At 51.8% G+C, this 15,289-nt stretch overlaps 1 protein-coding gene across 5 annotated transcripts in view; it reads left to right on the forward strand.

Annotated features, from left to right (window-relative positions):
* Positions 1-7,152: 7,152 nt before the first annotated feature.
* Positions 7,153-15,289, forward strand: part of Shank2 (SH3 and multiple ankyrin repeat domains 2) — a 434,250-nt gene continuing 426,113 nt past the window's right edge. For 2 of the 5 annotated variants that reach the window (XM_050137009.1, XM_050137013.1), the window contains exon 1: positions 7,153-7,523. The gene's annotated coding sequence lies outside the window, so the exon portion shown is untranslated. The other 3 variants (XM_050137010.1, XM_050137012.1, XM_050137011.1) reach the window with 3 other exon arrangements.

Raw genomic sequence — 15,289 nt, forward strand, 5'->3', positions numbered from 1 at the left:
AAGAATGGAGAAGCCCCTCTAACTGTTCCACGGGAGCCCAGGCCACTTAACTTAAGATGAATCAGCCGACACTAAACGACAGAGGGGACAGGTGGGGAGGGGACATGTACACAGCAGTTTGTCAAGTGGCTCAGGCCTGGAGAGCACTGTGTTGTCAGGGTTTGCTTGCCTGGGTGACACCCAGCGTGAGCCTGCTCTGTCAGGAGAGCCTCTGAGAAGGCTGGCGACAGAACTCAGGGAAGGAGGCCCAGCAGGAGCCAGCCCAGAAGAGAACACACTGATCCAAGCATGGTGCCACATGCTTAACATCTCAGCTGTTGGGAGGTGGAGGCAGGAGGACCAGGCATTTTATTTCATCCTTGGCTATGTCATGAGTCTGAGGCCAGCCTGGTCTACATAAGACACTATCTCAAAACCAGAACCAGAAAGGGAGAAACTGCTGAAGGAAGTAGACCGGAGGTAGGTCCCCTGACTTCTGAGATTCTATATCCCTCCAATTCAGCCTGAGCAGTGGGGGTGCGGCAGGCAGAGAGAGGTAGCATCCTATTTTATTAAAGCACAACAGAGCACCCACTGAAACCCTGGGTTAGCCCTTCTGCTCACTAAGGGAATAGAAGCTAAGTGGCTTCTAACAGGTTCATTCCATTATCTGGCGTGCTCTGGGCTCCAAATTCTTCCCAGGAATGCCCAGCATGCTACAGGGATATTCCACCCACGTCCAGGCTGTCCCTGGTGGCCTTCCATCTCGTCACAAAAGCTGAACCATTTCCCTCTGACTTTTATAGCACCCGTTCCACCTAGAATGGATTTCTTTAGCTCTGATCCAGCTAAGGGCAAAGGAAGCAAATGCTTGCAGAAGTGGGCAACCTGCCAGCTTCTCCATCTCGTGGCAAGGCAGACCCCATTCACGGCTTTACCAATCGATACAATAAAAGCCTCACATCTCCTTCAGAGAAGTAAATGCTTCTAATGAAACCACACACACAAAACAACGGGACCAGATACGGAGGAGAGTCTGGTGGCCCACCTGTGTGTGATTCCATGTACAGAATCCCCTAACACCTCGGGAGGGATTGTGATGGCAGGAGCTCTGAGACACCCCAACGCACAGGTTTTTGCATAAGTCCTCCTCAGGCGTCTTGGAAAACGTAATCTAAATAAACATTGTACAAAAAGCTGTTGCAGCACCTTGCTTAGGGACAGTGACAAAAGTTTGTGCACATTCAGCAATGGTCATTTTCCTCAAATGTTTTATAATATTAATTTAAAAAATTATTTCTACTTATGTGTATGAGAATTTTGCCTACATATGTCTGTATGACTTGCTTGTAGTACCTGCAGAGGCCAGAAGATGGCGTCATATCTCCTGGAACTGGAGTTAGAGAAAGTTGTGTGCAGACATGGAGGTGTGGGGAATTGAACTCCAGATCCTCTGGAAGAGCAGCCAGTGTCCTTAACCACTGAGCCATCTCTCCAGCCCCAATATGTTTTTGTTGTTGATGTTTGTTTCTGAAGCTTGAACCTAGCTTCTCATGTCTGCAAGTTAAACTCTTACCCACTGAGGAAACCACCCAGGCCTTTTCTGGAATACTTTGATCCACAATGTTGTGGTATTGAGCGCTATATTCTTGTCGGGAGGTGTGCCACCCGCACCTCTGCTCTGAGTTTGACCCCGTGTTCCACCAGCCAGGATGTGTGTGGCTTGTCCTGGCCCACACAGGGTTCTTGAGTTTCATTCACTTGGAAGCCTGAACCCACCGTGCTCTGCCATTTAATCCACTCTGCTCTGCAAACACGAAGGGCAGCTGGCTACAGAGAGGATCACAAGTCAGAGGCTCAGAGGGGCTTACAGCCAAGGAGTGGGAGCAAACACACAGGAGGCTAGAGCCTGCTGGTTCTGCATGATGGGGCAAGACAGTCAGGAACAGAGCTAGAAGCCTGCCTGCTGGGGGACTGGTGAGCCAGTGTGCAGAGAGGAGGAGGCAGGGACCTCCTAGGCTCCTCTGCTTGGAGTTTCATCAGAGGAGGATGACCTGCCCTAGAGGGAGGCATGGGAGAGCATGCCTGAGGAGGCATAGCAACAGCAGCAGGAAGAGGAGGAAGAGGAGCAGGAGGAGGAACTACGAGACAAGCTGGGTCAAGGAAGTCTAGTCCACAGGACCTGGGGATGTGGGAGTCAGAGCCAGGAGCAGGCCCGTCTGTGCTTTCCCAGTCACTAGTCTGGATCACTAAGCGGGCACAGGGTCAGCTGTGTCCCCTTGTGGGAACCCCCGGAGGAACAGCAGAGTGGACAAGGAGTTGATCCGCACATTCTGAGTTTGGAACCCCAGCGAGCTGATATCAGGTGACTTAAGCTAGAGCCACTTGGGAGAAGGAGGCTCAGTTAAGGAATTGCCTCCATCGGATTGGCCAGTTAACTAGTCTGTGGGGCATTTTCTTGAGGAATGATTGATGTGGGATGGCCCAGAACACTGTGGGCAGTACCTCTCCTGGATAGGTGGTCTTGGGTTCTATAATAAAGCAGGCTGAACAAGCCATAAGGAGCGAGCCTGTAGCTGCATCCCTCCATGGTCTCTGCATCAGCTCCTGCCTCCAGGTTTCTGCCTTGTGCTCCTGCCTTGGCTTCTCTCTGTAAGCTGTAAAGATGAAATAAACCCTTTCCTTCCCAATCTGGTTTTGGCCGTCATGTTCATCACGGCAGCAGAAAGCTAACTAGGGTGCATGGTGTCATTTCAGGTTCCAGGGTTAAGGCATTAAGGCATCTGTAATTCATGTTGCTGTGAGAATGGCTTAGATTTACCTATATTTTTAAAAAGTTAACAGGCCTGAGTTACTATATAGTTTACTGGGTATGTCTTCTCTTTATCGTTTACGGGAAGTTAGGATGGACTAAGCTCTCTTTTACATTCCCCTCACTCCAGTCCTCCTCACTTTCTTTCCTGGTTCATTCTCTCCCTTCCTCCTCCTTCCTCACTTCTTTCCTCCCCCTCTCCTTTCTTCTCTCTCTTCCTCCTCCTGCTTCCTCCCTTCATTTGCAAAGACCACGGTGAACAGAGAGAGAGAACCAAGTGTCAGGATCTATGGAGGAGCTGTGCAGATTCTAGGTACAGGAGAGTCACAGTGTGGTCACTGGAGGGAGAGAGGTCCAAGCAGTTGGGTACATCAGCTCTGCCACAAAGCCCTGCACATATGTATGTGTCTCAGCCCTTTCTGTCCTTCCATACTTAATCTCAGGAATGGTAGTGTTTTCCTTATGTTTCCAGATAGTTATTGCACATGAGTAGGCAAACTGTCCTAGACTTTCCAACATGATACCTCCCTGAATGGAGAAGTTGGCCTCTTTACTCACAATGATTGTGTTTCTTGATTAATTTTTCTTGTTTCATTGCATGAGCTGATATTTTATATTAATTCATTAATTTGTGTGTGTGTGTGTTTCCCTGTGCATGTATACTACAGAGCAGAGCTTGCAGATGTCCAAGGACCATTTGTGGAAGTAAGTTCCCTCTTCCTACCATGTGGGCTCAAGGGATGGAACTCAGGCCCGCAGGCTTGGTGACAAGCACCTTTCCACACTGAGACCTCTCTTTGGCCCTTGGCTGGTCTTTTTGAGGTCTTGTAGTGGTAGCAGCCTTGCACTTCTTGTTCCTGCATCAAATTCTACCAATTGAGCATTTATATCTAAACATAAAGTGTGCTTGGGTGCAATTTAAACTGAATATTAAAGTGCCCTCAAATGGTACAGCTTGTGCTATAACAACTCGGTTTGACTAGACATATTTCTTAATTTGTTCGCTGATATGTAAACACACATCAGAATGAGCCAGGGTCACACTGGGTAGATTCCGTCTATGAAGCCCCATGACAGTCTGTCCATCCATCATTCATGGAAAGGGTTTATTTATTTGCTCGCCATGAAGGAGACAGTTGACAAGATACCCAAAAAAAGCTTCTTGTCTGGGTCTCTGATATCAGCATGAAAACTTCAAAGATAGGTCTTCACCACTAGCTCACGCTGGTCTTGAACTCATGATTGATTCTTCTGCTCCTACCTTCTGAGTACTGGGGTGTGTATCAGCCTATCTGGTTGACTCCTACGGTCTACAGGCTATGCCACCAACAGGAATCAGGGAGATGAGAGAGAATATATAGGGGTGGAGAGATGACCCTGCGACTGGGCTAGAACCCAGCAGGCCCTCTGTCTAGCTGGCCTCCCCTCTTGCCTACTGTTCACGTATCCTCCAGGAAGACTCCTCAGACAGGACTTGCTCCAGAACAAGGTCAGCATCCTTCTACTGCTTAGTTTAGTTAATATGCTCTGGGCTCCTGTGTGCAGATAAAGTGCCAGGAAGTGTTCCAGAACAAGCATGGAACCCATGAGCCCATGAAAAGTGAGTGGAAGGCACTAAGTGTCTGTGTGGATATGGGGGGGGGGGGGGCAGCCGCAGGGGAGGTGGGGAATTCTCAGCTAGAAGCTGAGAGAGGAATGCACTTCCAAATGTGTGGACATGAAGGAAGTGGAGCTTTTTCTACAGTGGAACGAGGTTTAGAATGTTGCAGAAGTACAAGAGATCTGGCAGGGACCCGGAGGGGAGAGGAGTGCTGCCTGAAGCTGCGTTTTCCAGGGCATGCCTGCCTTAGGTTCTTCACGCCACCTGCCTTCCCAGCACTAGCCCATGTATCGCCTCCCTTCTCAGTCTTCAGCATCTCTCCTGCTAGACAAATGACTGGGCTCAGGTCATTCCCCCAAAGCAGCCTGGAGACATCCTGCCCTCACAGCCTGAAACCCCAACCCGGGGCTTCTTCAGGAGCTGTTGAGTGCCTGAGCATTGGGCTAATGTTAGTCACAATATGTTGATAATGGTTTTCCCAGGGCCAAAAAAGTGGTTCTGTCTGGAATCTCCACAACATGACATCTTGGCTTCTAGTTCTCTGTTTGTATCCATTTCAGAGAAACCCTAACATGAGGGATGTGAGTACTGGGATGGGCAGATGCTTGCTCCAGGGAGTGCAAGAAAAAACGACCCATTATCAGATGGGAGGCAGGGTCTCTTTCTGCAAGGTCACCCAGCCCTTCCTTCTGCGTCATCACACGTGCAGCCAGTGTGCAGATCCAAACCAGGGGCTCTGAAACTCAGCATCACAAAGGTCGATGTCACCTTTCCCACACTGAAGGAAAATGAAACAAAAAGCAAGGCTCTGGGTGATGTGCACAGCTGCAGACCCACCAGAAATAAGAATTCCTGAAGAGAGCGGGGCAGTGGTGGCGCATGCCTTTAATCCCAGCACTTGGGAGGCAGAGGCAGGTGGATCTCTGTGAGTTCGAGGCCAGCCTATTCTACAAGAGCTAGTTCCAGGACAGGCACAAAAGCTACAGCGAAACTCTGTCTTAAAAAAAAAAAAAAAACAACCAACCAAACAAACAAAACCCTTAAAAAACCTGAAGAGGCTCTGACTCTGGTGAGTGGCAGTTTAGGGATCTTTGAAAGCACACAGTAGGCTTAGAGACAGACAGGGCGAGGGTTGTGTGTGTCTGAGATACTGCCTCAGGTTCCCTCTGGTGTTTCCCCATCCTAGATCTTTCCATGTGAGGAATTAGACTCAAGGATACGGCTTGAGCTCAGGACAAGGCTGCACTGGATACAGGGACACAAAGAAACTGGGGCACAGGCAGGATCCTGTCCTTAAAATGCCAAACTGAAGGCTCCAAGCAGCAAGCAGAGCAGGGTATGTATGTGGGGTAGGCAGTGGGGTGTGGGCTTGGGTGAGTCAGGGCACATACTGGGGCGATGGGCTGGCGGGAACTGGAATCCCGAGAGAAGCCTTTATTGAACATAACAATGGTGTTGGCATTTGAGCCTTCCGTGGGGACAGTGGAAAGTGCAAGGCTGATTTCTGCCCCTTTGCTTCCCTTACTGTCTGCGTGCAGCACAGGCTGCAGGAGTAAGGTTTGGGGACAGGCAGGCACTTGGGGGTGGAGTCTGGTAGAAGCGGGGTGTCTTGGCAAGCATCTTCTAGTCGGGTAATTGGGGCCAAGAGTCCATTTTTCATTTCTGTGACATGCACTCTCTGGGGTCAGGATTGAGGGAATTAGGGAAAGGAGGAGCCATGACCAGTTGCTTGCAAGGAACCCAAAGACTATCAGAGTAGTCTAAGGATTCCTCCCAAGAAATTAGGCTGTGGGATCCTGCCAGGCTTCTTTTCTTTCTGTCTAAGGGATTACTAATTGATTCTTGCTTTCTTCATTCAACTAATACGTTATCAGCTCTTATGTCTAAGGAAGCAGAGGAGGGCTGGAATTTGCAGCTGGCAGCTCTTACTCCACCTGTGTCCTGAAATCGGTCCCAACACAACTTTTTTTTTAAACTCAAGTGCTTAAAGACTTCTTTGAAATGTGGGCCAGTTATCCAAGGAGGGGGAAAAACATATCCAGATCAAATATTTAACTTTGCTCTTGGTATGTTGAACTCACCTGTCTATGGTAATCTCTCAGGCATATCCTGCAAAACTAACTTCTTTGTGTCTCCATTCTTTCTGAGGAGGATGCAGATTGGGACCTGCCTAATGTTACAGTTCTGAACCACAGCCGGGGCCCGCAGGCTGCATCTCTGTCCTCACCCTGAACCTCTTGGAATTGTGGATTTCGAGGACAATAAACTCTTTTTCCAAAACACTGAAAAACACAGACCCTTCTCCCCCAATAGCTTGCTAAGGCGTACGGTTTGTTCAGGGTGGAGCGCTGTCAGTAAATTATTACGGTTTTTGGAGATTATTAGCCATGGTTCCCCTAGCAGATTGGACACGTTGCCATGGCGCGGAGCTGGTGGCCTGAGACTCCCTCTGGACTGAAGCAAAAGCCTGTCACTGCGGATAATAAAATCCCAGGGCGGGCGGCTCCAGAGAGTTTCACCTGTAGGATTCTGGCAGTTGTCTCTCCTTCCCTACCAGCTCCGCCCGGTCTCCTCCCCAGGGCGGAAGGTGGCCGAGCCCTGGTGGCCTGGGAGGCAGACGCAGGCGTGTTGCCCAGGTACAAAGTTTTCAAGTGCGCTGCTAACGTTTTCCGAGCTCGGTTTCTCAATCCTATTAACATGCTCCGGATGGAGCGGGTTGAGGTCGGGATAATCTTGCGGAAAGGGGTTGGGCTCTAGCAGCCAGAGAGACTTTCTGGTCTGGGAGGGGGTGGCGCGCGAGCCACGCAGCCTGGGGCGGGGCGCCCGGCGTCTCCCTGGGTTGCTACAACAGACCCCACACTCCGCGCCAAGGCGGCCGCCGCGAGACCCGGACAGGTGCGGCAGGGGCGGGTCGCCCTCGAGAGGTCCCCTCCCCCACGCTGCCAGCGCCCGCGGTCGCATTTCGCCCCCGGAGCCCCAGGTTGCCCGTGGCGCAGGACGGGGCGGGGCTGTGATCTGCACCCCCAAAACCTGCCCTGCTGGGCGCGGTGCCGCTTGGTCCTCCCGGGCCGAGTGGGTTTCGCGATCTCAATTCCTCCCCGGGCTTGGGCCCGCCCCCGGCGCGGGAGCCAGGTGAGACGCACGGGCGGGGAAGAATAGTGGGTGGCCCTCGGGCACCTAACCGGCTCCTGAGGCATGTGTGTGCCTCTGCATTCCAGAAGCAACGGCGACTGGGTCACAGCGGCCCCGTACCCATAGAGGCTGAGGATGAGAGCTGGAAAAGAGGGATGCGCGCATGCAGGTGGGGCTTGCGTCTTTTAGGGGACACCCCTCCCCCAAAGACCCCTTCCCCTGGAAAGGGGCCAGTCACAAGAGCTTTTGAAGCGACCTGAGTGCAGAGCTCAGTAGTTCTTTGTCCCCTGAGCCTGTGAACTCTGCTTCTTCCAGCGCTTCTGATTCCTTCATCGGGTTAGCGCAGGTAGATCAGGCTCTGTTCCGTGCCGGGATCTCCTGTCCTGTAGATCGCCTATTTCCCGGGGACCTGAGCCATCAAAGCCCAGAAGAGGATCCGCCGCAGGGCCGCCAGGGGGCGCGCTGGGCGGGGACCCGCGCCCTGATCTCTCTGTCCCTTGAGACTTCCTGCGCGCGCTCTCTCTCAGACTCTGCCCAGTGCCGGCTTCGCGCACTATTGCCGCGGCAGCAGCTGGCTCCAGGAGGTCGGGGGTCGCACGGAGCCGCCGCCGGGTGCCCGACCCCTACCCGCCACACTCCCAAGTAGGGGTGTGGGGACCCGGCGGGCGCAGGGGAGCGGCCCCCACCTCTATCCGCCGCTGTCCGTGAATTATGCAGGAGGTTGGCACCGGTGTTCGAGTTGCTCAAGTTTCCCTGGCAACTTTCATCCAGGCATCCCTTCTCCGGCGCAGCGGGCAGCTCCACCCGTGCGCCCGGGGCCCTAGGCTCCTTCCCCGGGCAGCCTGGCCGCGCAGCCCTGGGTACCCGGTTACTGTAGTTCTCTGGAAGACTCAGACCCAGACCACGCCCTCGCCCCCTGGACTGGGGCCTCTGAGGAAGCCAAGGTGCGACCCAGTGATATCACCTGGTAAACGTCGTCTTGGGTGAAGAGGGTACATGCAGGACCTGTGCGTGCAGGATTTCGTTGCCAGGATGCTGGGGTCGCGCCGGACCTGGCTTCCCGAGTCCAAGGGTGTGGGGCATCCGTTGGACCTCATCGCTGGGGTGTGTAGGGTGAGTCGCCCTTAACCTCTCTGACTGGTAGCAGAGGGCTAGGGTATCCCGTGAAACTTGTCTTCCTGGGGAGTACCAGGGTCGTCTTGAAAACTACAGTTGGGGCGCAGAGGGGGTGGCTTCCCTGGAACTCCTCACCGATTTGCAGAAAGTACAAGGGGTTGCAGCATGAAACATTCTAGTTGTTCAGCTCCAAGTGAGTGGGGCGCTGCAAGGTTCTGGGTTGGGGGGGGGGCGGTGGTGTGCCCAGTGGGCTAGAGACTAATTTTTGATGACTGCTTTTAAAGGGGACGTGGGTTGTTCCATATGAGAAGATACTTTGGGCCCATGGGTTTGGGGGTCTCAGGGGCCTCCCCGATGGCTTATGGATGGCATGCAGGCAGTCCTGGAAGCCTTCAGAGGACATCTGAAAATAGTGGTTTCCGCGTGGAAATTCGAGGTAGTAAATTAGGTAGATGTGTGACCTCTTTTTCGATCTGAAGTTTGAACGTTAATGAGGTCAACCAGCTAATTAAGCTGAGCTCTGGCACGCAAAGACAATTTGGGAAGTTTGGGTTGGAGAATGGCTTGTGACCTCTAACTGGGATTGGACCCTGCACCTTGCTGACCTGGCTAGGGGAGGTTCAGCAGGTGGGTCGACCTCAGCTGCAGGCTCAGCCTTGACACCGGTCCCACTTCAGGTCTGGCACCCTGCAGGCAGATAGTGTGTGGCATGTCCACAGGGGGCCCTGGAGGTGCCTTGGTTGGAAACATTCCAGCCACACGTAGGTGACACCAGGCTGAATCTGGTGGAGACTGGAACCTTCCGTTGCTGCAGTTGAAGTGAGCCGAGAAAGGTCTTGGGCATTGATGGATTGGGGGAGAGGAGTGGTAGCCTGGAAAGGAGGGTGGGACCAGGGTCATTGTTGCTTAAAGTGGGTAAGAAGAATAAAGCTGGCTTCATAGTGCTTGGAAGTCACAGCTTCCGGGGCGAAGTGTTTTCAAGGAAACGGAACCCATTGCTTGTACCAGGGATTTTTCCAAGAAGGAGGAACTAAGTGGCCAATTGGGCGTTTTTTTTGGGCCTCTGTGTCAGGATGTGCAGCTGAAGATGGCTCCCAGGGAAACTGACCACAGTCCTTGGCAGATGGGAATCTCTGCCTAGTATTGCAAGTGCCTTTTAAGAAAGCCTTGTTTGTAGTTCAAGATACTTATTCATTTATTTAACCCACCTCAAGGTTGCATGCATAGCTAAGATCTTGGGATGGCTACTTGGTCCAGGCCTGGAGACTGAGGTGCTGTCTAGAACACTGGGTCCTCGGGGTGGGGCACTGAGATGTGAGAGGCTTCAGCTAGACCCTGTGAAGGAGTTGGGGATAGCGTGGGGTTTTATTTTCCCTCGTGAGGAAGAAAGTGTGACAGAAGAACATGCTGGGAGTTGTCCCATCTGTAAGAAATCAGCCCTAGAGATGGAGCCTTATAGGAAGCCAGGTCTATGACATAATGAGCTTTGTTTCTTAATACTTAAGAGTCCTAAATGGCAGGGTCCTAGGGTCTCTACAGGCTCTGGGGGAGTAATGGGAGCTTGCCCAAATGGCTATGCGTGGGATGGAACTGCTGTGAGAGCCGAGGACCCCTGCAGAAGTCATGCATGGGTCGCCAAACAAGGCTATGGCCTCCCTACTGACCCCTTTCCTGATTCTACAGGACTTGTAGCCTCAATGGTTCCTTATGGTGGCAGGGAGGTCTGGCCATAGCAGCCTGTTCAAATATGCATTTTGACCTCATCAGGAGCCTCACCCATGGCTGTGACCCCCACGGGAGGTAATGTTGAGGAGGCTCATGCATGGTAATTTCGTGACCCTCTTGGTCAGGATAGAAGTGGGGACTTACATACAGACCTGTCTTTCATCACCTGGGCGCTGGTATGTGGATATGGGAAGAATGTAAACAGATCGAGAGATGGGCTAGGAGCCTGGTATCCCCTCCCTCCTAAACTTGTGACCTTTGGGCTGGGCACAGAAGCTAACAAGCCCACCCGAAAGAGAAGTCTGCCATCTTCTGTGGGGCCGAGATGAGCTGGGCATATTTGGCCCTGTTTTTTTCTGTATTTCATTAAAATATGCTGAACAGATCTTATCTAGGGGTCTGATGCTGCGTAGTATCAGGCCTGAAGTTGGATGAAGGTTGCTACTCTTGGGGCTTCTAGGCTGGTGGGGATACATGTGATTGGTTACATGTATAGGATGGTTCCATGTGACTGCTGGGTGCTATAGAGCACAGAGAGGCCCCTGATTGTCACGAAGGGGACAGAACAAACCACCTAGAGGAATGGAACGAGCAGGGCCTTTGCACAGATGATGACCACCATACGCATGACCTCGACCCTGGGTGTATCGTGCACTCAGCAGCTGCAGAGCGGGCAGAATGAGCTAGCGTTCTGCACTCTGTCCATCCCTAGGCATCTTCATTATGCCTTTGCTGTTCTCATGTCCCAGAACTCCTGGGGAGGACAGGGGGTGGGCTGACTTCTGTTCCTCCTTCCAGGCCAGTAGCCTGAGAGCTCTGGAGTGGTGCCACTTGCCCCTGTTCCCACATGTAGTGAATGAGGAGCCTCAATTGTACCTTGGGTAGCCCCAGGGATCTCAGCCCACATTCTCACACACCCTACCAGAGCTAAACACACATCACCCAGCGGGAAGTGCCACCAGAATGTGGCAGAAAATTAGTTGTCTTGTTCCTGCGGTGTGAAATGGAGTTAGTGGGCGAAAGCCGAAGTTTCTGAGCAGACTACTTGATAGGATGTGCATTTTATCATTGTTGAAAGCTGCTTCTTGGAGCCATTCGACATGGCTCACGGGGTCCACAGGGGCTCTGGTAGGAACATTGAGGTTGTCTGAGTAACAGGTTGACCCTGATGGGAGCCTTCCTCCTGATCAAGGGGATGTCCTAGTCTTAGCCAGAAAGGGGTGCGGCGTGTCCCTTCTGGTTCCCAGAGCCTACTCAGGGTCAGCAATAGGGTCTCTCTGATGCCTGGTCCTGGGGACAGGCCAGCTGCAGCATGCAACGTTTCCTGGGAGATTAAGCTCTTAAAAGCCTTCAGGAGAAGTGAGGTCCATGGGTTGGAGCAGTAAGCAGAGAGCTCTCTGATTGGCTGCCAGATGTCTCCTCTAAGCAGAGGACTAATACAGAAGGATGCTGTCTAAAATCCGCAGCGCTTGGGTGTGCTTGTCCCTGGCCCAGTCCCTGGGCTCAGTGGGGCTTTGGGGTTGACAGGCACAGACTGGGTCTGCGGGTTCCACATGATGAACTACAGGGGTGCTTGGTCTGTGGATTCCAGGTGGGCTGCAGGGGTGCAGGAGGGCTCCTGTCCCCTTTCTGCTGCTGAGCACCGTGGGATTCTGCCTATAGAAGTTCCACGAATCCACTTGGAGAAGCTTCAAGTTTTGAGTAGGGAAGATGGATGGAGCAAGTCCCGAGATGCTTAGCTTAGAAGCCTCCACCTGGGAGACCCTCCCTCTCCAGATGCATCCATTAGGGGTATAATTTTTGCACACTTACAGTGGCCCTGCTGGGCTGGAGCCAGGTCCCTCTAAAAAGCATTCTTTCCTCTCTAAAAGCATCACTTTTAAACCTAGATATTGTGTCTACCCATTTCCGGACTGTTTTCTTTTCAGGCATTCCTACACCTGGCAAAGCTAAAGCAAATCGCATGGTAAACCTGTTAAAGCCTGCTCACATTCTGCTGTTAACCCCTGGTTAGACTTCTCACGCGCTTGTGAGTCTATCGAAATCCTCCTAGGTTTGCGTGTTTTCATTGGATGCCGGTTTGTCTTTAGTGTTGTAGTTATTGATAATTGGGAATGATTGTTGGCTAACTCTTATAGCACTGGAGTTAATTATCATAGACCACCATGGCTCGATCCCCCACTCTATCTACTAAGACAAATGGATGAGATGGATGAGGGTTTTTTTTTTTTTTTTTTTTTTTTTTTTTTTCTGATTTTTTTTTTTTTTTTTTTTTTTTTTTTTTTTTTGAGACAGGATTTCTCTGTGTATCTTTGGAGCCTGTCTTGGCACTCCATCTGTAGACCAGGCTGGCCTCGAACTCACAGAGATCTGCCTGCCTTTGCCTCCTGAGTGCTGAGATTAAAGACATGCACCACCATGGCCCAGCTTCAAATGGATGAGTTTTATGGAGCTACTGGTGTTCCTTAAAAAGCTGGAAGGTGCTGGGGCTTTGCACTTAGGTCCTTGATGGCGCTGAGCAAGTGTTTCACTGATCCTAGCTCCTCCATCACTTGAGGATTCTAGGTGGGTGCCCTTTCACTGAGCCATGCCCCAGCCCCTCACTAGAGATTCTAGGCTGGTGCTCTCCCACTGAGCTACACCCTCTTTTCATTGGGGGATTCTAGACTGGCACTCTCCCACTGAGTCATGTCATTATCCCATTACTGTGGGATTCTAGGCAGGTGGTCTCCCACTGAACCATGCCTAAGCCCCTAACTGGGAATTATAGCAACCACTCTCCCATGGAGTCACGTCCCAGTCCTGTTCCCTTTATTCTTTATGTGGCTGTTTCCTCCCAAGAATTTTCATTCAATGTAATATGTTTTATGCTCCTGGGTCTTTTATTAATTAACCTAGCAACTCCTCAGCAAGAAAAAAAAGTATATAAATGGGTGTTTTAAAGATTTCCTATGACCTTAGTCACCGTCTGTGAAAGTCACTTGTAGATTGAGACAGCAGGACCATGTCTGCTAATCACGGCAGACCGGGTGCTGTTAAGATATGATGGGTATTTAGACATGGAGAGGAAGAGGAAACCACTGTGAGCGGCAGTGTGCTCTCCTGAGGAGGTTGTGGGCAGTGTGGTGTTTTGATGAGGACTGTCACTGAATCAGCCCTTTGGTGTCCAGAGGTCCCTACCTGGGTATGATGCTTCCCCGGTGGGCCAGGAATGTCTTTCATAGTGGAGCCCTTTGGGAAAGGGCTATGGGAAAGAGCTACCCCAATGGACTTTCTCTACATGAGCTATTTCTGGAAGGACTTTGTGTCCCCATAGACTAGAAGTCACCGTCTAAATTTTCAAGATTTTTTAAAAAGTGCACAGGGTGTGTGTGTATGTGTGCACGTGTGTGCACACATGTGTGAATATGTGTAGGGAGATCAGAAGTCATTATCAGGTGTCATCCTTAGGATACTGCTCACCTCTGGTCTGTCACTGACCTGGAGCTCACCAAGGGAGCTAGACTGTCTGGTCACTGAGTCCCAGTGATCCTCCTGTCTGTGCCTCCCCAGTGCTAGGATTACACGCATGCTCCATGCATCTTAACATGACTTTTTGGGATCAAATGAAGGGTCTCATGCTTGCAAGTGCTTTACAGGCTGAGTGAGACGTCTCCCCAGCCCCCAAGTTGGCAAAATGCATTTTACCTGCATCAAGGTTTATCTGGGTAAGGTGATACCTGGGTAGAGGCAGCAACAGAGTGTCTAACTAGTGAGCTTTGCACACGCGTGACCTCTTGGCCTGGAGTTCACTATTACCTTGGGGATTTGAAAGCATCCTGCTCCCAACTTTGCGGGTTGAGGAATAGCCCGAATTTTGGACACAGAACTTGTGCTTGTGCTGTCTAGCCTGAAAGTTGGCTTGTGAGTTTGGAGCCTTAGCTTTGCGGGGAGTCCAATCCCTGGTCACTTCTGTGGGGGGAGGGATGCCCTGAGAGGAGCACAGGGGGCTGCTCCCGTGGTTCCCCAGAGCACACACTACCTGGGTGCTCTCATTAGGAGCTCCCTGCCTCAATAACAGATGTCACTCCTCCCCTAGCTGTGGCAGGTTTCTCTGTGTGTCACCCCCAAACCTTCTCAAGTCCTACAGTGACGCCTGGCAAGCTATCAGGATCAATCCCCCCCCCCCCCCCCCCCCCCCCACCCGTGCCCCCGCCCATCCATCCAACACACCCCCCCCCCCCCCCCCCCCCCCCCGTCTATCTACTGCACCTGGCATCAGGTCCCTGGGGATGAAGTGTCCCATTGCTGGGCATCCTGATTCCAGACTTCATCTCTCTCAAATGTCACTCAGCAATAAGAAGTGAGCAAACCCTCTGGCCTGTTCTTCCTTCCAGCCAACCTGCCAGCATCTTCATGAGATCAGCTATGCCAGCTTGTGAGCGTCCATCAGGATGGGGCTTGTGAACTGTTGACGTTCCTGCTTAGGAATGTCTTAGGGTTTCTATTGCTGTGAAGAGGCACCCTGACCACAGCAACGCTTATAAAGGAAAACGTTTAATTGGGGCTGGCTCGCAGTTCAGAGGTTCAGTCCATTATTGTCATGGCAGGAGACATGGCAGCATGCAGGCAGACATGGTGCTGGAGAGGTAGCTCAGAGTTCTAAACCTGGATCAGAGACAGCAGGAAGAGAGAGTGACACTGGGCCTGGCTTCATCTTCTGAAACCCTAGCTCACCCCCATTTGACACACTCCTTCCAACAAAGCCACGCCTACTCCAAAAAGGCCACACTTCTCAATAGTGCTGCTCATTATGAGCCCGTGGGGGCCATTTTCATTCAAGTCGCCAGAGGGTGTGAGGGTCACTGGACCCTTGCTTGAATCTGGTCACTCCTCCAAGCCAATTCTGCTCAGATTGCATGTGCCGTGGTGTCTCAGGGAGGAGC

Source organism: Alexandromys fortis, unplaced genomic scaffold (genome assembly GCF_014885135.2).
Source record: "Alexandromys fortis isolate MF-2015 unplaced genomic scaffold, M_Fortis_MF-2015_v1.1 scaffold_3, whole genome shotgun sequence".
NCBI lineage: Eukaryota > Metazoa > Chordata > Mammalia > Rodentia > Cricetidae > Alexandromys > Alexandromys fortis.